We start from the raw sequence: 21,870 nt of genomic DNA, 5'->3' as shown, positions 1-21,870 counted from the left end.
AAGATATTGTTTTGATATTTATGATACTTCAGGATTTTATAATTAATATACTGACCTACGGCGGTGTTATTGATAGAGTAACCACATGATAACAGCGTAAAGCGTTAGACAACACGGCGACGATGCGAATTGCTTTATCAAAAGTTGCGTGTTTGAAGAGTTTATTTTCACCCAAAATAAATAAAATTGTAATTTAATTTTAATCTGTTTAATTATAACAATATATAATTTTATATATTGTTTAGGATAAATTAAATGGAATGATAAATAATAATTATATATAATATTAGTTATCTGTAAAATAATATATTTAAATGTATTATAATTCATTTACCAGCGAAATGTTAATACTATTTCAATCTGTATATAGTTAACCTGTTGGTAGGTCTTTGTGAATTCTTGTCTGGGTAGCACATACTCGTCAATTATTCCACCGCCAGACAGTCATGAGTAAACCAGTGTAATTGCAAGGTCAAGGGATATAATCTTGTAATTGGCTGCGTATTACCTTTCTACAGAAAAATTAACCACAGGGTTATTACCATCAAAGCAAATTTGATCCTCCGCCTTTCTTAATTCCTTAAAGATTTTTATTTATCTGAAGAGTACTTAGCACCGAAAAGTAAATTTCGTGTTACAAATAAATTTTGTAGGCCTTATAATCTTTAAATTAATATGTGTGTTGTATTGAATTTTTATATATAGTTAAGTATATAGCATATCATCTGTATACTTTTAAAAATAAAATTATTCATTGTATTTAGATAAGTAGTAATTAATTATTACTCACGGAAAGCATAACATTAAACAAGTTTCAATAAAATCAATTTAAAAAAGAGTTGTTTTATTTATTTCAATGTTATAATTATTTAAGATTTCAAATCTTTATTAATATTGAACGTTCAATAATTTGCTTCAAGTTTCTTTCTTAAGAATTGACTACACAATTATTAAATATAACCACACCAAGGGCTGTTGATTTCTTATTTAAAATATAATTTATTCACACAGCCTCTTTCAAGCACCTTGGTGGCGTCATAAGTCTCAAGTCAATGAAATCGGTTGGTATGTAAATTATATATAACGGAGCTTATTTTAATATTTATGTTTTATACCAACTTAGAATTCCGAATCAGCAGCATATACAACATGCAATATGTACTGTCAAGTATATAATTATTGATCATGTGCACAAAATTTAAGGGTAAAAGTAATAACCCTTAAATGGCCCTTACGTTATTCTTTTGAGGATAAGGCTTAGGTTTTATTTCACCACGCTGCTTTAATGTCGGTATTAACCCAAACTTAAGAGAATTAAGGATAAAAAAGTGGTAAGTTTTCATGTACGCGTGCATGTTTGTTCGTGTTTAAATGGTCTTTGTCGTGATTTTATTAGACGTCACGTGATTTTAAGACTTAAATTAAAACTATTTGAAAAAAAAATGCAATTGTTACTCTGTACGACCATAATGAATACTGCAGCTGTTTATGTTTAGTTATATTAAGGTTTACCATCAAAGTTACTGATATTAACTGCCCAAGGTCATATATCAAATTTTGGAGCAGCCCTTTTCGCATGATTATTGATACGAAATCCTATCCAATTCACAAGGTGGACATTAAAGTCCCCCCGGGTCACCATATATATATAGCACCTATATGAGGTACCTTTGTAGAGTCATTCCGTTCCACGGTTATCGTAGTACTTCCGGATTTGATCTCCATAATCTTAGCGTACCTAAACATGGACGGATCCTAATATTAGGTCTAATCAATGACTACAAATATCTCTGCTGATAAATTGCACATACGCATGCATGTGGCAAATTGGCTTGTTGTAGTATGTAACTGTACCTAAAATAATATATCTCGTCCGTTATCTTAGGCCGTTTTTTTCTCCGTTTAAGTGGCATTGACCAGCAACTGACTATTTCTTTTGACGTTACTTTTAAAAAACTTAATATTATGTCTTTAGTTATACGTATGAAAGACGTAAATAATTTAATTTTTTGACGGTGAAAACAGCAATGAGTTGGCATTTTCCTAAACAGTGTAGGGGGCTTGTTGATTTAATTACGTAATAATAACAGAGGAGTGGTTCGTAATTTAAATTAAATATGTATTTTTATAAATGTAATTTAGAATATTTAGTATGCATAAGACTGCAATTAGTTGCCTTTAATTTCTTTACTTTTTTATATAAACTCATTACTAGTTACCTGCAGATGCAGAAGAAGTCGTAATTAGAATTGGGTGTATTTCCAAAAAGCGCATAACGCCGATCGATCTGAAATTTGGTTTAATAACGTATTATAACCTCCTTATCACAAATATCATAATGAAATTTGGCACAATCGCCATTTTGAATATGAAAAACGTTAATGAGTATTTGATATAAGCTTTTCTTATATTATAAGAGATTAAGAAATAAAACAGCTAGTCTATCTCTATAATACCGGAAATAAAGGTTTTTAAAGGTCTTCGGGGTTTTATTGTATATTGTAGTAATACTAAAGATAATGTAACTAATGCTTATTTCTTTTCTGGTTACGAGCAATTTTCGACTGTAAAACGGAGGTGATATATAAAATAGGTTGAAGTAGTCAGCACCGTTTTATTGATTCGCAGAAATGTACAAACCTCAGAAAAGTCAATAAGAATACCTCATGTTATATTTTCACAGTTTTTTATCGGCTGAATTGTTGGTTAATTTGAGTTGTTACAAATCAAATTATAAGATCCTTGGAAAAATCCATGGCTTCGAATCCTTGAAAAATTGGTAGTTGAGGATGGAAGATGCTCCTGGTCCTGTGTCTGTTTTCTTTTACGTTGTGTTGCATCGTTTTCCCATTGAATTATTAGAGTAATGTAAAGTAACACACTGTAAATATTTCAGTGCTGGGTTAAAGCCTTCTGCTCCAATGCGGATACACATATGTCAGATTTCATCTAACACATGCCAGGTTTCCTCACGATGCTTTACTTTCCTTGTCGCGCACGAGATGAATAATATTATAAAGAAAAATTAAGCACATGAAAATTTATTCACGAGTTCGAAACACTGGGTCATCTCAGCATTATGAAATATGAGTGTGAGAGAAACTATAGAGACTGCGTACGCGTTTGCACACACACGCAAGTGTGTGTATTATTATATCTCCAGTACCGTTGGTTCATTGAGAATAGCCGTCGTGACCGAAATCGATCAAGATGCTATTATATCACTAACGAAAGATTGGTGGTTCATACTTCACAATACATTATAACTTATTATTGTTGTTTGTTCAGTAATTAAGACGAGATTAGGCTGTTAAGCAATTTGAAAATACACAGCCTGGATATTTCTGGATATTCCTGGATTGCCTGGACAGTCTAGACATGTTTGCCTGGATACTTATTATTAAAAATATATAAATACACTATATATTTAATGGAAAAGTTAAAACAAATACATATTGCTAATACTGCTATTTTATTCATTTCAAAATTATATTAGGTCTTACATATGAAATTAGCGTTTTGTCGTACTCACCACTTTGATCTGAAATATCTCCTCTTTGGTTACGAATTCCAAATTCAAATTTATAAATTCATTTAGCTGGTATATTTGAGTTTTGAAAACAGTAATTCATTTGTTTTTTCCTAATTATTTTTTTCTTTGGCGTCGCTTATTACCGCACAATGGAAAACATGAATTATCGGTATATTTACGAGTACGAGTTCTACCGTGGCACCAGTGCTGCAGAAACGGTACGTTTTTGGTTTCAACGTTTTCATTTTGGAAATTTGACCTTCAGAACCAACCCTGTGGACGACCGGAAACCAAAGTGGAAAATGAAGAATTAAAGGCTATTATGGAAGCGGATCCATCACAAAACACTTCAGAGATAGCTGCAGGCTTCGGGGTAAGTGATAAAACTGTATTAATTCATTTGAAGCAAATCGAGAAAGTAAAAAAACTTGAACGATGTGTACCCCATGAATACCCCATGAAGTTTTTAGTTAGTTGAACACGCGTCGACTACTGTGTTACTTTGCTGAACCGACACAATAATGAAGGGATTTTAAATCGAATCATTACTTGTGATGAAAAGTGGATACTGTACGATAATCGGAAGTGCTCGTCGCAATGGCTGAACCCTGGAGACCCAGCCAAATCCCGCCCTAAAGGAAAATTGACTCAGAAAAAGTTACTTGTGAGTGTTTGGTGGACTAGCGCCGGTGTTGTTCACTACGGTTTTCTAAAATCTGGCCAAACGATTACGGCAGATATCTATTGTCAGCAACTGCAAACCATGAAGGAAGAACTAGCTGCTAAACAGCCGAGATTGATCAATCGCTCTAGGTCACTGCTGCTTCACGACAATGCAAGACCACACACTGCACAACAAACACCACTAAGTTAGATAAGCTACAATTGGAATGTCTGTGACATCCACCGTACTCCCCGGACCTAGCTCCAACAGATTGCTATTTTTCTGGAATTTGGACAACTTCTTACAAGGAATAACATTCAACTCCGATGCGACAGTCCAAACCGCCTTCAAAGAGTTTATTGATTCTCGCCCCCCATGGTTTTTTTTGTAAAGGGATCAATGAACTACCTATGAGATGACAAAAGTGCATAGATAACAACGGTGCATACTTTGATTAATTAATTATATTTTACAAAAAAAATTGACTTTATATTCCTCCCGTACAAAACGCCAATTTCATATGTAAGGACTTAATATATTAAATATATAAAAATAAGTAACTTTAGGTAGAATTATTATTCCAACTGATTAAGGTGACATGATAGACTTTTAAGATGTAGGGCAAAAGTGCTTGAAATAGCCTATGAGCTTAGACTATGTTTTGATTTTAAAATCAACAGCCTTCAATGAGGTTAAAATTAAAAATTGTATAGTTACCTGCTTTTTGGGCACTAATCAAATTCAATTTCCTTAAACTAAGACATTAATAATTATTAAAAATATTAACAAGATAAATCTGACACACACAGATGGATAAATTAATAAATAATGTCTTTGTGCGTTTAAATCATAAACCTAGTGACTTACATAACAAATAGATTACGGAGTTCAAACAAATAATTTAATTCGAACGGATGTATGATTTGATAACTTACTTGGCCAGGGCTTTGTGTCCACCCACTCAACACTTCATATTCTACCGTCAATTAGCAATACTTTGTACTTTCGTATTCCATTTCGATGGGTGAGAAAGTTAGTGTAACAGGCACAAGAGGCATAACATTCCAGTTTCAAGGTTGGTGGCGCATATCAAGAAGAAATCAGTTATTCAAATGTAAATAGCCTGTGTAACGCAAAGAATTAACATAAATGTAGATCTTGTTAAATTCAAGGTAGAACGAATGCTATTTATTTTATTTTTCACGTCGTCTACAGTGAAACCTACAGTTTGTATGTACTAACAGATTTTTGCAAAGCAGATTAAAATTAGTGGTGGCCTTGTACGCACACACATGGTGTCTAAATTAATTTATAAACTAAAAAGATTCTTATTCGGCTAGGTTTTTTGGTTATTTTAATATATTTTTATAGTATATGTAGGCGGATGGGCAAATGGGCCACCTGATGTAATTACAATGGCTCACTCACCCTTCAAACCGGAGCACAACAATGCCAAGTACTGCTGTTTGGGGTGGAATATCTGATACATAGCCCTACCACCAGTGATAAAATATAATACCAAAGAAAACAATTACACGTATTTGCCGAATAACGTCACTGGTAGCATGGCCCTTGACTGATCATTTACATTATTCCAGTGACGCTGCTGAGAAAACCATAATTTCTGTTATTCCTGTTGTAATGCAGCACTGCACTCGGTTAATAGACTGGAATATTACAGGAATATTAATTATTCCAGACGGCCTTAATTATAAATGTTAAGCAATGCATCAAAATAAAAATGTTTGTATTTTATACATTAAAAAAATAAGATATTAAAACATTATGATACGTTAGTTCTGACACGACTTAGTATATAATTATAGTCCGTAAGTCAGTTGCAAACATTTCAGAGGTGAGTGATGAAGTAGTTCTTGTAGAATAACACTAATTTTATTTAACTTTCTTTGTATTAATAGTTTTTTTATATTAGAAATAAGTATCAGTAGCAGGCTGTGAATGTCCTACTGCTGGGCTAAGGCCCCCTTCTCCCTTTTTGAGGAGAAGGTTTTGGAGCTTATTCCACCAAGCTGCTCCAATGCGGGTTGGTGGAATAAACATGTGGCAGGATTTTAGTGAAATTAGACACATGAAGGTTTTCTCACGATGTTTTCCTTCACCGTCAAGCACGAGATGAATTATAATTACAAATTAAGCACATGAAAATTCAGTGATGCTTGCCCGGGTTTGACCCACGATCATCGGTTAAGATTTATGTGCTCTTCCCACTGGGCCATCTCGGCTTTTTTATTTAGATCTACGTAAAAATATGTATTTTATGATAAAAATAATATCCTGGGACATTTTTCACATACGGCCATCTGATCCCAAATTAAGCTTGTACAGAGCTTGTACTATGGCAACCATACAACTGATATACTACATATACTAATTTTTCTTTTGTAAATACATACATATATAGATAATTACACCCAGACTCAGGACAAACAGACATGTTGATGCACACAAATATCTGTTCCGGGTGGGAATCGAACCTACAACCTTCGGCGTGAAAGGCAAGCATCGACCAACCACGCCAACCGGCTCGTCAGAATAATATAAATAATAGTAATTTTGAAGAGCAAACATACAAAGAAACATCAATTTTTTGTTTATTACGTTTGACCACAATCAAATATGTGATATAAAAAACGAACTTTAGGCTTATTAGGTGTTATCTGGCAATCAAACAAAATAATATAAACACTTGTGATGTTTTTTTTTAATTTAATCATCTATGGAAACTTTATTTGTTTATATATTGTATATTGTTTTTATAACGATGAGTTGCTATTTAAAATCATGTTCATTAAATAAATATGAAATATTTTGTTTGATCTTTGATTGTCATTTAGAGAGTGATTATTAAATATTGTTGTGTCTTCTTTTTCGAATGTCAAATCAAAGATGACAGAAAGAGAAACAAACATTTACGAAACAATGTATGTAAAGCCGTATTAGTTTAAATTGTTACACTTTGTAGCTATCAAATGTACTGAGTTGGCCAGTGCAGTGAAAAACTCAGGCAAGCACTACTGTTTCCATTTGTATTTGTCTTTATAAAAGTTTTCTTTGTTGTTAAAAATAAAGTCATCCTAAGTAAACGTTCCAAAGAAACACAATCGTCCCAAATATTTTTACAATCCGAGTATGCTATTGTACTACGTAGTGAAACAATGATGAATATAAAATAGTTTTACGAGTACCTTCCTTCTATCCATTTAAATCTTGTAAAAATCTACTAAATTTGTAACCGACTTCAAATAAAGGACGTGGTTCTCAATTAGATTGTATTTTTTTGTTTGTTACTTCAGATCTCCGGCATTTATGAACCGATTTGGAAAACATATTTTTTTAAGTCACTTAAGGATAAGCGGCTATCGATAAATTATTTTCAAAAAGAAGCTCGGTAGTAAAAGGTTTACGCTATATTTATTTTTTTAATTAAAAAAAAAAACAAAAACTTTAAACATAACTCAACTTTGTATCTGCAGCCGTGTAAACAAGCCACTAAAACAATGAGGCAAAGTTGTTGAATGTTGATCTTTATTTTTTTGAAAAGAATCATACAAGTCAGTTTTGTCAACGACGTGTAGATATACTCGTCGATTGGCATTATGTTGTACCTTAATGGCAATCATTCTTACTGCTTATAAACGTAGGGTAGGTGGATGTAATATTTTTATAAATTTATATAGTTCTTAATTTTTTTTTACTTGTTAAACCATGAATCGATAAACAACAATTAACTTACCAATGATATTATAGTAAGTAACTATTACTTTGTGTGACAAGATTGAACTAAGAATTTCATATAAAGTTATAATATATACGTCACAATTAAGCCGTTTTTGTCAAAGAAACTGTGGATCAATATGACGTAAAACTTATTTAGAACTTCCGTTTTTGGAGGCTTTAATTCATTAGTGGGTAGTTTGGCAAACAAAAGCAGTTGCCAAGTTGTTAAATTGCTTCATTTTGGTTAGGACTCTTGAATCAACTTTAGCTACGATTTATAATTAAATATGTTGTGACTAGTAATTAATATTTAAGTGCTTTGAATTTTATTATTGGTTTTAAACTAATATAAAATTCTATCCTTCCTTTCTCTATATCGTTCAATACGATCCTATCTAGTAAATGGTTTATCAACACCATATTAGATAAAATCAACTATAGAAAAGTTTTTTAGGTTACATTTTTGAGAAATAATTTGAATTTTACCTCAAGCCATATTTCTTTGTTAAGAACGCGCCTAAAGCCTGATATTTCAGATTTCACCCACGCCGTACACGCCCTCTCGATACGTGATCGCACATCTATGCTTTTTCTATCTACAACGACCAGAATTATAAAAACAAACCGAAAAGGTTTTATGAAAAAACCCAAGGATAACACAACGCCTAAAATATTGTGTAGATATATACAATATTTTATTTTATGAAAAATGAAATAAATGATTAGCAATTTTACTTTATAAAGGTACAAAGATTACATAGTTCTTACATAAAGATAAATTATTCGTGATTGTTAAAAAAATGCAATGCCTAAAGTTTATATGTACAATGAATCCAAACATTTTTCATTGTAAGCTCAGTACTCGTAACTATTTGAATTGGTTACACATGAGTTAGATTAAAAAAAAAAAGTTTGAAAATGTTTTACAACTACAAAGCGCACTTGTTCTGCAATATGGGGTGTATGTATGTAATAATGCAAAAAAAAACCTTACAGTCCGTTGCGTGACGCATCAAAGCCTTGTTGGAAGAAATATTCAAATATATTTTTTAAATATTAAGTAGTTTTAAAAGACACGTTTTAAGAATATTCGAAGTAATTTAATATTTTAGAAGTTAGTTTGCCCTTATAGTAATGGGTGCTAGCAAAACGGCTTCTTAGGTCTCAGCCACAAAAGTTGTGAAGGTTTTTTTATCATGTATACGTAAATTATTGGTAGGGAGACTAGTGAACATCATGAGATGCGCTTTATCAATAATATTTTTATATTATGTAAGTAAAAATGTAATAACTTATACTAATTACCAGGACATATTACTTCCCAGCATATTACTTGACCGCATAATGCTTACAGCAACGACTAGATCGAATTTATTTGGAAGAACTTTGTTTTTTATGGCCAACTTTATACCACATATAAACGTAGAGATTGGCAACCACATTGGCAATACGATAACTACGTTCAGGAATAAAGAATTAAGAATAACAAAAATCAAATAATTGAAATCAAGTTGACCAGACTTGCATTCGAGCCATGCCATAGATGAAAGTAATGAACGACACTGCTGTAAAGTTCAAAGTTCTTTGGAACAACTTCAAACAAAGAAGATTATGTTGGCTAAGGCATGATTTGCCGAGACAGATCCATTTCGGAGAAATTGCGCATATGAAGTGCCTAGTAAATCAGCCTCTTTCGAGATATAAAGACCAGCTTAAAACGTTAAGCGCGATTTGCCTTGTTCTAATATTGAGGTTGACGGCTGGAACAAGTTGTAAAAGGCTGCGATCGCAAGACATTCACATTTGCAAAGGTTTTTCGTGATTTCCGAGGCTATTATGTCTCGAACGTCACTTAAATCATTTCTAGTAGATGAAAACATGTACATGATCTTTTAATAATAACATTAAGCAGGCAAACGTAAGATATTATTTTTGAATTATGGCCTTTAATGAAAATGGTCTATACCAAAACGCAAAATTCTAGTCATAATTTATAAAATAACAAATTTCTATAAATGTGGTTGTCAACCGTGTTTCTAGTTAAGTTTTGTCATCATTAAAAAATATATTTTAATGCCAAACATGTTTTTTGCACTTGAAGTTTCATTGTAAGCGGGTACTTGATCTTATGACCTCAGCCTATTAAGACAACGTCTAGGTCATTGCTCTTAAATAATATTGGATTTGTTCCTAATCCTTATTGATACACTTAATCGCTTCTAAGATGATTTAACTATTTTTTTCCTATCTCAGATCTAATATAAAAAATATTATAAATGTATTTTTTTCTAGTATCGTCGTTTTTATTAAATCAAGATAAATTAATTCAGTATAAGTAGGCTACAAGTATATTGTAAATTTATTTTATTGAAACCGAGGATTACGGTATATTACTTTAGTAAAAAATTGTATTAATTAATTTAATACGTAATCATTTTGCTACATTATGCAGGGATATATATTATATAGTTATAATATTATAGAAGTTAATTATCCTAATACATAGTTTTAAGCTATGATATTTGAATCACAGTTTCTGTTTTTAAGCCTAGATGGCGTAGTGGTTAGAACTCGAGAATCTTAACTGATGGTCGTGGGTTCAAACCCGGGCAAGCACCACTGAATTTTCATGTGCTTAATTTGTGATTATAATTCATCTCGTGCTTGACGGTGAAGGAAAACATCGTGAGGAAACCTGCAAATGTCTAGTTTTATTGAAATTCTGCCACATGTCTATTCCACCAACTCGCATTGGAGCATTGTGGAATAAGCTCCAAACCTTCTTCTCAAAAAAGGAGAGGGGGCTTTAGCCCAGCAGTAGGACATTCACAGGCTATTACTTTTACTGTTTTTATAAAATACTAACTAGACTGCCTCGTTGGTCTAGTGGCTTAATGTAAGGGCTCAGACTCGGTGGTCCTGGGTTCGATTCCCAGGTCAGGCCAATAAAAAGTTACTGGGTTTTTCTGTCAGAAAATTTTCATTAGCAGCCCGGAGTCTGGAAGTTGGAAGTGTGTTTACTCCCGTGCCTCGGAAAGCACGTAAAGCCGTTGGTCCTGCACCTAACCTCTTTCCGGTCTTGTCAGATTGCCGTGCCATCATCATTAGTGGATTATGAGAGTTAGGGAATAGAGATTGCACCTGTGTTTGCGCACATACTTGTGCACTATAATATCTCCTGCGTAGTTGACTAATCTTTCTCAAGATTCAAGCCGTGGCCGAAATCGGTCTGGAGGACATTATTATTTAAAATACTAACGAGCCGCTCTTTTAAAGGGGTACCACTAGCTAAGCAAGATGACCCGACATCTTGTGGCCACCTGGATGATGATGACGATGATATGGGATTCTTACTTTCTAAAATCTCTGCGATGGCTTTTCTAAACTCTAATTTCAGAGGAAACATTTTCTTATAATGCAATTCTTCGCTGTCCTTATTAGCTTGTGGCTTGCCGTAGCTAGCCTTAATTGATGACCTCATATTTCTTATCGCTTATGCTCACTGTACTCAAATATCTAGTTTAATGGTCTTTTTATTATAAAATAACACTTTTTACTATTTTCTACCACAAAGCCAATTAGAATTGAAACAATAGAAGGTTTATGTAGTAATTATATTTTTCGAATTTTTCAACGTCTATTTATTTAAGCTAGTCTTTTTTTGTAATTTAATCCCATGCAGATGTTTGATTAATAACAAATAAAAATACTCTTATTTGTAAATATCAATTAGGATAAAAGTTATTTTTTAGTAAATTACTTTTAATGTATTAATTGTGTTTTGATATTTGTGAATTATTTTGTTTTATATTTAGATAGGATATCTCTTACAATCAGCTCTCATTGAACGAACAAACGAAGTGTTTGCACGTATAACGTTTTAATCACTTCAACTTGTCTGATAGCTGTTTCAAAGGGACAATGTTCGATGATCCGTTAAAACAATACACTCAATGTTCACCTCACGTACGAGAATCATGTTCTGAGTTTCAAACTATCTTTGACTTGCTGGCATTGTTTAATACTTATATGAGAGTAATTAAGACGTTTTGGTACACGTGCCGAGGTAGACATAGTGCTTCTTTATTAGATAAAATTATCTAATATCCAGTGCAGATGTTTAGCATTCTAGATTGCTAATATTTCTAGTCAATTAAATATTTTGACGCTTAAAATATAGTAAGCTCATAAAATTATCATCATTCATCTGATCCCAGCCCTCTGATTTTTAATATCTATCGATCTATTCTCACACTTCTAAAGGAAGCCTAAACCGTTGATCCTGCGCCTGTACTATCTATCTCTAGTCATGTCGAATTTCCTTTCTTTGAGTGAGGGGGTATAAAGTACCCCCCGTTTCCCTCTGTGAGGGAACAAAAGGTTCAAAACGGGGGGAAGTCGGGCTATTCATTGGAGACTACAAACGTGAAGTTTAATAAAATATTTTTTAAATCGTACTGGAAGCTTAAAGTATTGGCGCGTTACATCAAACAATTTTTTCAGCTTAATAATATAAATGTAGGTAAAAATTATTTTAAAAAGGTATTAGGTATATATTATGCGATTTATTATATTTTATTTTGTAAAGATTTACTTGTTTACACTTAGTACCCTCTGTATTTTAAGCAAAGGTTATCGTCAATTTTATATTTTATAAACAGTGACTCGCAGAAATTTGTAATTTTAATAGGTTTTCGATATCATCTTTATTTAAATAGCATAAGCCAAGTTAGTTAATTTGTTGGCATTAAATAACTGTATATTGTCTATAAGCAAAGTATGTTTAGATATAGTACATGAATGTATCTTGAAAATAACTTTAGATTAAATCAGAAATAAAACTCTCTATGTTTGTATACTGACGATACACATATTTTTTATACGTTAGAATAATAAGGAAGTATTTAGAATAATATTTATTTGCGTTTATTACTGAGAGAAAAGAAAATTCGATTGTGCAAATATTAAAAATAATATAATATATTTGTGAAACAAGATTTTTCAATTTAATATGTTAAAATTTAATTACCATTTTTATTTTCATTTAAAGCGTTTATATTAGTTATATTCGTACATACAATATTTGAATATGGATATAGGATATATTGGAACTGTACTTATTTATTAATTTTATTTTATGTTATAAGTAGGAAGCGGACGGTAAAACGGGCCACCTAACGATAAGTAGTCACTACTGCCCATAGATATTTACAAAGTAAGAAATATTAACCATTCTTTACATTAGCAATGCGCCACCAACCTTGAGAACTAAGATGAATAATTGAAGTGACCAATGGCTCACTCACCTTTGTAATCAGAATGCAATAATTGTACATACATACAATAATATATGAGATCTTCTGTCACTTATATATATATATATATATATATATATAAGTGACAGAATATATATATATATATATATATATATAACAGAACATTATATATATAATGTTTCTATTGTACTTTATTGTACGTAAAAATTGTTTTCCAATTTAATAAATAAAAAGTAAAAGACAATATTATACACACTATCGTGTTAACATAAGTATTATAGTGTGTGTAATATGTGTGCGTTTAAAAATGTAAATAACGTGCTATTTACTTTAATTGTTTATTTATTATAGATTGATTTCAATGCTTTAAGTCTAAGGTCGTGGTATATGGTATATGTTTGGGAAGAGACCAATATCATTCTCGTTCATGTTTTTCTTAGCATCCTCCTGAATATCTGCTACGTCTGGTGGGCATTATCTAATGACTGAGAACTGTGTTTGTAGTTCTTTGTTGTCAATAAACTATAAATAAATAAACAATATTTCGGCAATTATGTCAAAAAAGTTGCTGTTGATGTTTAAGCTGTTATGTGTATAGTCTAAAATATTATTTGACTTCATTCAAAAGTAATACAGCCAACATCTATTACATTGATTTTTATTTAAGGCTTTACCTAATTGATCACATTTTATATTATGACTATACGATTACGTTCCGAAACAATAATGAAATACAGTGGCTTATGTGATTTAAGTAATTTGTTTTATCTATCGCTTAAATATACGATGAAAGACATATTTTTAGAGGGCATATAAGAAACATGCTCAGTATAAATGAATTAGCACCTTACAATTATAAAGCAATGTAATTTTTTATATTATAAATGTGTAAAGAGTTTCTATTACATTTAAGAAAAAGTTTTTTTTAAATTGTCTTTGTTTTCACGTTTTAAGCAAATTAAAATCGTTGTTATTAATATACTTGGATATACCAATCAGTATATAATTGGTAGTTATTAAATATGTAATTAAATGTAAGCCTCAAGTAATAATAAGAGTATTTAAAATTTAATTTTATAAATTTTTATAAAATAAATAATATATTTAAATTTTTTGTTACTAATTTTTTTAAAGAATGGTCTCGTTTACTTCATTCATCGTAAAATTACATTTTCGTAGCGTTTTTAAGTCTAAGAGAGCGACTTAAGTTAACTAAGTTTTAATTATGTCGTTGGTCGCTTAGTATTAAGCAGTTGTTTATAACTATAAGCGCTTAATTAATTCAACTCCGAACTATTCAACTTGTCTAGTAAGAAAAGCAGTAATAACTGGTGTTCTCTTAGTTGAGTCACATTGAGTAATCTTAATCTTATAAGCTTCTATGATTAACAAGGTATAAAATAGTGTGTTTCATAATTAAGATAGTTTTCAGATTAGCAGTTTTTACAAAATAATTTTGTATATATTATTATTTAGTGCAAGTTATTAAATTTAATTCAAATCTATTTAATCAATATAGATGCATAACACCTAATTATTTATAGTAAAAGAAAATACTACTTCAGGATCAGAAAATAAATTAACCTACTGGTGGTAGGGCTTTGTACTGGTGGTAGGGCTTTGTGCAAGCTCGTCTGGGTAGGTACCACCCACTCATCAGATATTCTACCGCAAAACAGCAATACTTGATATTGTTGTGTTCCGGTTTGAAGGGTGAGTGAGCCAGTGTAATTACAGGCACAAGGGACATAAAATCTTAGTTCCCAAGGTTGGTGGCGCATTGGATATGTAAGCGATGGTTGACATTTCTTACAATGCCAATGTCTAAGAGCGTTGGTGACCACTTACCATCAGGTGGCCCATATGCTCGTCCGCCTTCCTATTCTATAAAAAAAAAAAAAAACCAGGCTTAAAGAGACCGGACGAAAGAAAGGTAGCGGGGTTACTTAAAAAAAAAATTGTTAATTATTGTCTACCCGAGGTTCAAACGAATAAGCAGTGAGAAAAAGCTTAAATGTTTTCTTGTTATTCTCATAAGCTTACAAATAGCCAAGTTGTTTACGAGGCGTAATTTAAAACAATAAAAATAAACATTTAACATGTCGCATGCAACGTAAACTCTTATATTAAACCTTAACGGCATGAGCTCAAAAACGATCGGTTACTGATCTACAATAACAATTCGTTAAATTTAGGAGCATCTTAATAATAATAGCCCTTTTTGAAAGTTAGGGTTATCACATACGTTACTTTTTAAATATTTGTAACAACAGCTAATAAATACATTATTATAATAAAACATAGCAATGCAAATGATGTATTGCTGTGTATTAATATTATATGTGTAGGTTAAGTTGTTTGTATTGATTTTATAAGCCTAAAAGATTTATGCTTTTACGCGTCGGACAAAATAGCCTTGGAATCGCCATAATCATTGTTTTTCAAGAAAAATGTGTTCAGGGAATCGAATACTCCTTTCTTTGTCGCACTTCCAAAAAATGGAAATCTTTACCAGCTCTGACCGTGACCCCTTCCTCTTACTACCCGGGTTCCTTCAAACGAGGCGTGAAGAGGCATCTGGCAGGCCGGCAAGGCGGGGGCGGCTAGTACAGAATATTCATTCCGACTGTACTGGCCGTCGTCACGTTTGGACTCTACTACCTCTTACTAACAGGTGGAGTAGAGTTATTTGCCTTCCCAGCAATTATAAAAATAAATAAATGTTAAAGCAAAAAAAAAAAACGGCGCAACTATTCGTTACTTAATTTAAATTATCATTTGCGCTGATAGCAGGTGAAACACTTGAACCTGGGTTTAATATTGTGTAAAGTTTTGTTAAATATGTAATATACCTTTTAATGGCTTCCATTGATGACAAGAGGGCCGATTTCTTAGGGAAATGCTATTATGCATTATTACGCCATGTCATGAAGACCTCTGAGTATTTATTGAATTATGCAAATAAATTCTCAAATTATGCAAAATCAAAGAAACATTAACTGTGAGTTATTTACACGTATGTGTTTTTAATATTACATTACTACATTTTATATTATTATTACATTACATATATAAACCTCGAATCCTTCTAAACACTTAAAATACGTAAACATTTGAATTTTTATTATAACTACATATAGAATATTGAAAATAAGTTATGTAAATAAACAGACAAACTTAATTATTGACACTGAGTGAGTTTGATGTTACGTGCGTTAAATTTTCATGCAAAATCAAACCAAATTACTTTAATATAATACTGAATACGTGAGATGTTATCGGGTTATCGGCCGTTCATTTGCTTTTAAATAAACATAAAAATAAAATTTTCAATATGATTCTCTTCAATGTTGTATGTAAAATAAAACAAATAATAATAAATATATTTTTTTACAGAATAATAGTAATAATGATAATGTCCTTCAGACCGATTTCGGTCACGGCACCCAATCTCAAGAGAGATTAGCCCACTACGCAGTAGATATTATAGTGCACAAGTTTGGCGCAAACACAGGTGCACTCTCTATTCCCTAACTCTCACAATCCGATGGGATGGCAATCAGAAACGACCGGAAAGAATTCAGGTGCAGGACTAACGGCTTTACGTGCTTTCCGAGGCACGGGAGTGTACACATTTCCAACTTCCAGACTGCGGGCTGCTACTGAGAATTTTCGACAGAAAAAATCAGTAACTTTTTATCAGCCCAACTTAGGATTTAAACCCAGGACCTTCGGTTCTACGGCCTTACACGCCACTAAACCAACGAGGCAGTCAGTTTTTTTATATAATATGTAGGCGGACGAGCATATGGGCCACCTGATAGTAAGTGGTCACTAACACCCATAGACATTGGCATTGTAAGAAATGTTAACCATCGCTTACATCGCCAATGCGCCACCAGCCTTGAGAACTACGATGTTATGTCCCTTGTGCCTGTAATTAAACTGGCTCACTTACCCTTATCTGATGATTAAGTGATACCTACCCAGATGAGCTTGCACAAAGCTCTACCACCAGTAAAATAAAGTAATATGACACAATTGACTGGCCGGCGTGGTTGGTAGATACTTTCGGCGAAGGTTGTGGGTTCGATTCCCTCCCAGGACATACATTTGTGTATTTGCCCTGAGTCTGGTTGTAATTATCTATATAAGTACGTATTTACAAAAGAAAAGTAGTGTGTGTAGTATATCAATTGTCTGGTTTCCATAGTACAAGCTCTGCTTAGTTTGGGATCAGATGTTCGTGTGTGATTAATGCCCCAGGATATTTATTTATTAATTTATTCGTTTAGTGGTAACTAAAGGTGTTTAAACTTATGTCAGATAAAAAATAATTTAGCTCTCGTGTTTCTTGAACTTTGTATACAAAATAAATATAGATTATTATTAACTTCATAATAAATAAATAAATTAATTAAAATCGGTAGAATGACAGGAAAATGGTAAGTAGTTACTAGTCCACAGACATTTCCACTGAAAGAAATATAAACAATCACATATATCATCAATACGCCACCAATCTTCGAGAATAAGATGTAATATGTCTTGTGCCTGTAGGTACACTGACTAAACACAAAAGTACTAGGTATTGCTGTTACTTGGTAGAATATGTGAAGCCTCCGCTCCGCTTTACCGTAAACATTTAAGCACAGATACATTAGTTAAATGTTTGGGTGTGATTTTCCACTAAACTACCTGCGAATTACAGAATACCTCACATTCAATGATCCTTACAGCACTAACCATATTATAATTACAAACACTAGTATGGCATAGAGAAATACTTGTGATAAATGGTAAAGATTTTATTAAATATTTTGCCTTACTAAATACAAATAACAGGTACTTAAAATATCGCACAAATTTTACTTAAATACACATAATCGACAATTATGTTTCTTTGTTATTTGATAATTATTTCTAAAATTACCGAGACGATAGATAAGATTCGCTTATTCGATTATTATTGAATATTGTAGTATTATGAAAAGTACTATTTATAATATGCGTGCGAAATAGCTTTGTATTGTTAGGCGCCAAAGAGGGGCATGCCGGCATATGAGAGCGTCATGACGTTTGCCATCACGGCATAGGTTTTAAATCAACAAATTAATCCTTACTTACCTTACTTATTATATATACATAATAGGTGGGTAACTTAATAATAAAGACGAAAATAAGTGTTCTCAAAAATATTTATTATGTCAGTTTATTATTTATAATGTAGAATTATTTTTTATAAAATATAGATGCTGTATCATTCTTAAATTTAGTTTTATTAACTTATATAATGGACTTTAGGACTATTAATGCTCGTCATTATAAGATCAGTTTGTAAGCTCCGTTTTCTTTGTCGCAATTCCAAAAAATGGAATTTCTTACCAGCTCACGTTTCTTCCAGCCACTCCCCTCATTTTACAACCCGGGTTCCTTCAAACGAGGCGGCAAAGCAGGGGCGGCTAGTGTACTGGCCGTCGTCACGTTTGGACTCTACTACCACTTACCATCAGGTGGAGTAGAGTCATTTACCCTCTCAGCAAATATAAAAATAAAGAGAATCACAAGGAAATAATACAATTGCTATTTTTAGTAATAATTTAAGCATATTTGTACCAGGCTATACATATCATGTTCCCTAGACATACACATGGTTATTTAATTGTTTTTCTTTTGTATGGTCACATATCCTTTAAAAAATTTTAGGCGAATGGTATATCTGGTGATAAACGGTCACTTTATTATAGCATTGTAAGAATAACACATTCGATACAGTCACGTATAATGCAACGGGATCTTAGAGTTCTCTTGTACTTTTAATAAAAATAAAATATTGATTTTTGTCGATAAAGAAAGTGATTGTTCGTTATAGTTATTATGTTGACGAGTTTTTAAAATCAAGGGACTTTAGATGGGCTTCAAATTTAAGAATAATGTAATGTACATATAAAGCCTTTTGTTCGCAAAACTGGATAAAATAAATTTGGTGGGATATACATTCATGAATACAGTAAATATAAATGTAACTTTAACTCACTATTAGAATAGAATAAAACATAAATACATAATCAAATAAAAATATATGAAGCAAATAAAAATTATGATTACATGACAGAAAGTATAAAATATCCTATTCCCTGAAATAATTATTGTTTTGTACTTGTAGAGATATACAGGTGATCATTTGACTAATATACAAATTGTCAAATTTATTATACGATAAGTAAAATATGTATTATATTGCGAAGTCTCTCTTTATAAAAAAACCACATATTGTTTGAAAAGAGTAAACAAGGAAAATAGAAGAAAAAATAAAAATTTGATTATGGAACCCTAAAAAAGCATAATTTGTTTTCGTTTGAGATATACCGATAATGTTTGTTTCGTATAAAGTATTTTATTGATAAACAAACAAATAAAAACGTTTTTCAATCGAAAATAATCATCGACAAGTGGCATACAAAAATGTATACAGAATTTATATAATTTTGTTCTTTTTTTACTTAGTTCATGGTTTATAACGCGTTAGCATTACAGTATTAGCTAAGAAAATTAAACCTACAACTAACATTGTTTTAAGTAAATTGTTTCAAAAGTGTAATATTTAAGATAAACCTGTAAGAAGAATAAAGAACGAAATGTCTCAAATCAATAAATACAAATAATTCTTTATTAATGTATGGGCTTATGCGCTTTTGAATCGTCATATTACAGTGTTGAATTATATGTAAATGTACCACCGGTTCGGAATGTACACTCCACCGAAAACGACCGGCAAAAAACAATGTAGCAGGGAAGCGTTCTACATCCTAGACCGTGTCGATGCTTAAAATCAGGCAAGCCAACGGTCCAACGTTTGCCAATTAAGTGTAAAAAAAAGTAGTACTTTATAACCTCATTAATTATAATGTCAATAAAATACAATTAAATTTATGTGTGTCCTGCTCCACGCTTTTTTATCATTCATGTTATTTTGTAGTGAATAATATTCTTTATTTATCAAAGGTGAGATTTAAATTTATTTATAGAAAAAGTAATATTATTATAGAAACGAATTATTTATCAAAGCTTTTTGAAATGAGATTTAAATTTATTTATAGAAAAGGTAGCTGTAGAAACTTATTAAAGAATCGAATACTATGCCCCTGGAAGGATTTAGTGACTTTGCAAACTGAAACTAGGTGTAGTTAGTTTACTGTACTCAAGTTTATACAATGTTTCTACATTATTGTAAATACACCGGTGGTAGAGCTTTGTGCAAGCTTCTCTGGGTAGGTACCAACCGCTCATCAGATATTCCACCGCAAAACAGACTGCTGAAGTACTGACTTGATATTGTTGTGTTCCGGTTTGAAGGGTGAGTGAGCCAGTGTAATTACAGGCACAAGGGACATAACATCTTGGTTAACATTTCTTACAATGCCAATGTCTACGGGCGTTGGTGACCACTTACTCTATAATATATATATATATATAAAAGACGGCAACGATGTTTACTTTTTTTATTCAGGACAGGTTGAACATTAACCCAGATGGTTCATTTTAAAGTCTTCTTTTGTGATGTGTGTTTGGATACATATTGTGACGCCTCTGAAAGTATACTACACTACACTTTATTATTTACAACTACAGTTGTGGGTTCGATTCCCACCCAGGACAGACATTTCTGTCTGTTTGTCCTGAACCTGGGTGTAATAATCTATAGAACTATGTATTTACAAAAGAAAAGTAGTATATGTAGTATATCAGTTGTCTAGTTTCAATAGTACAAGCTCTGTTTGCTTTGGGATCAGATGGCTGTGTGAATAATGTCTCAAGATATTATTTTTATTATTATTATTCATGTACACTAAAATCTGTCTAAAATCTGATTTATCTGTATACAATAATCAATGATCATAGCTACACAGTACATTAATATTTGTAAATAATAGAATGCATTAAATGTTATTCATTAGGTAAATCCATACTACACAAAACAGTAAAATGGCTTTCAGTGGAAACACAATTGGATGAAAGACTTAATTTGTCGAGCGGACTCGGTTGCGACATGTATAATCCATCGATTTAATTTTACGCACCAATGGATATATCTTTTGTTTTTTATTTATTTATTTAATTGTTCAACTTTTCTGGCACCGAAAGCTTTTAAAGCAACGATGACAAGTATAGCAAATAAAAAATTGTCCGAAATGTTATATACTAATTTATTTAATGTTTTATTTTACTAGAACATATAATATTTTACTAGAAATATAATATATAATTTACTATATTTTGTATAATTATGAACTTGTATTTGTCTAATATTAATTATTATGTACGTATGTATTTATGTATGTATGTGTAATGTAGGTATTAGAATAGCTCTTTTTTTTATAAAAAATACATGAAAAAAGGGCTAATTACAAAGAGATTAGCATCGCCAGTGTATGATAAAAAAAAACCAAATTAGTAAAATCGTTTCATTTAAACTCATAACAATAGGTAAGATCAGAAAGTTTTGCCAAAAAGCTGCAAATAGAATGTTTCATTCTCTGCTCTAAATGAATGTATGGCAACAAAAAAGCTTATATAGAAGTCGAAGATTATAACTTACTATTGAAAAGCTTTTGATGTTTTTGTTCCGAGCATAAGATTTTCAGAGTTATAGCCAGGAA

General features: G+C 31.7%; 1 long non-coding RNA gene across 4 annotated transcripts in view; it reads right to left on the bottom strand.

The window, feature by feature from the left end:
• Window positions 1–21,870, bottom strand: part of LOC126772449 (uncharacterized) — a 254,732-nt gene that overhangs the window by 23,052 nt on the left and 209,810 nt on the right. The window lies entirely within an intron of this gene.

The sequence above is a fragment of the Nymphalis io genome, chromosome 12 (genome assembly GCF_905147045.1).
Source record: "Nymphalis io chromosome 12, ilAglIoxx1.1, whole genome shotgun sequence".
Lineage (NCBI taxonomy): Eukaryota > Metazoa > Arthropoda > Insecta > Lepidoptera > Nymphalidae > Nymphalis > Nymphalis io.
This window is presented reverse-complemented; position numbering and strand designations above follow the sequence as displayed.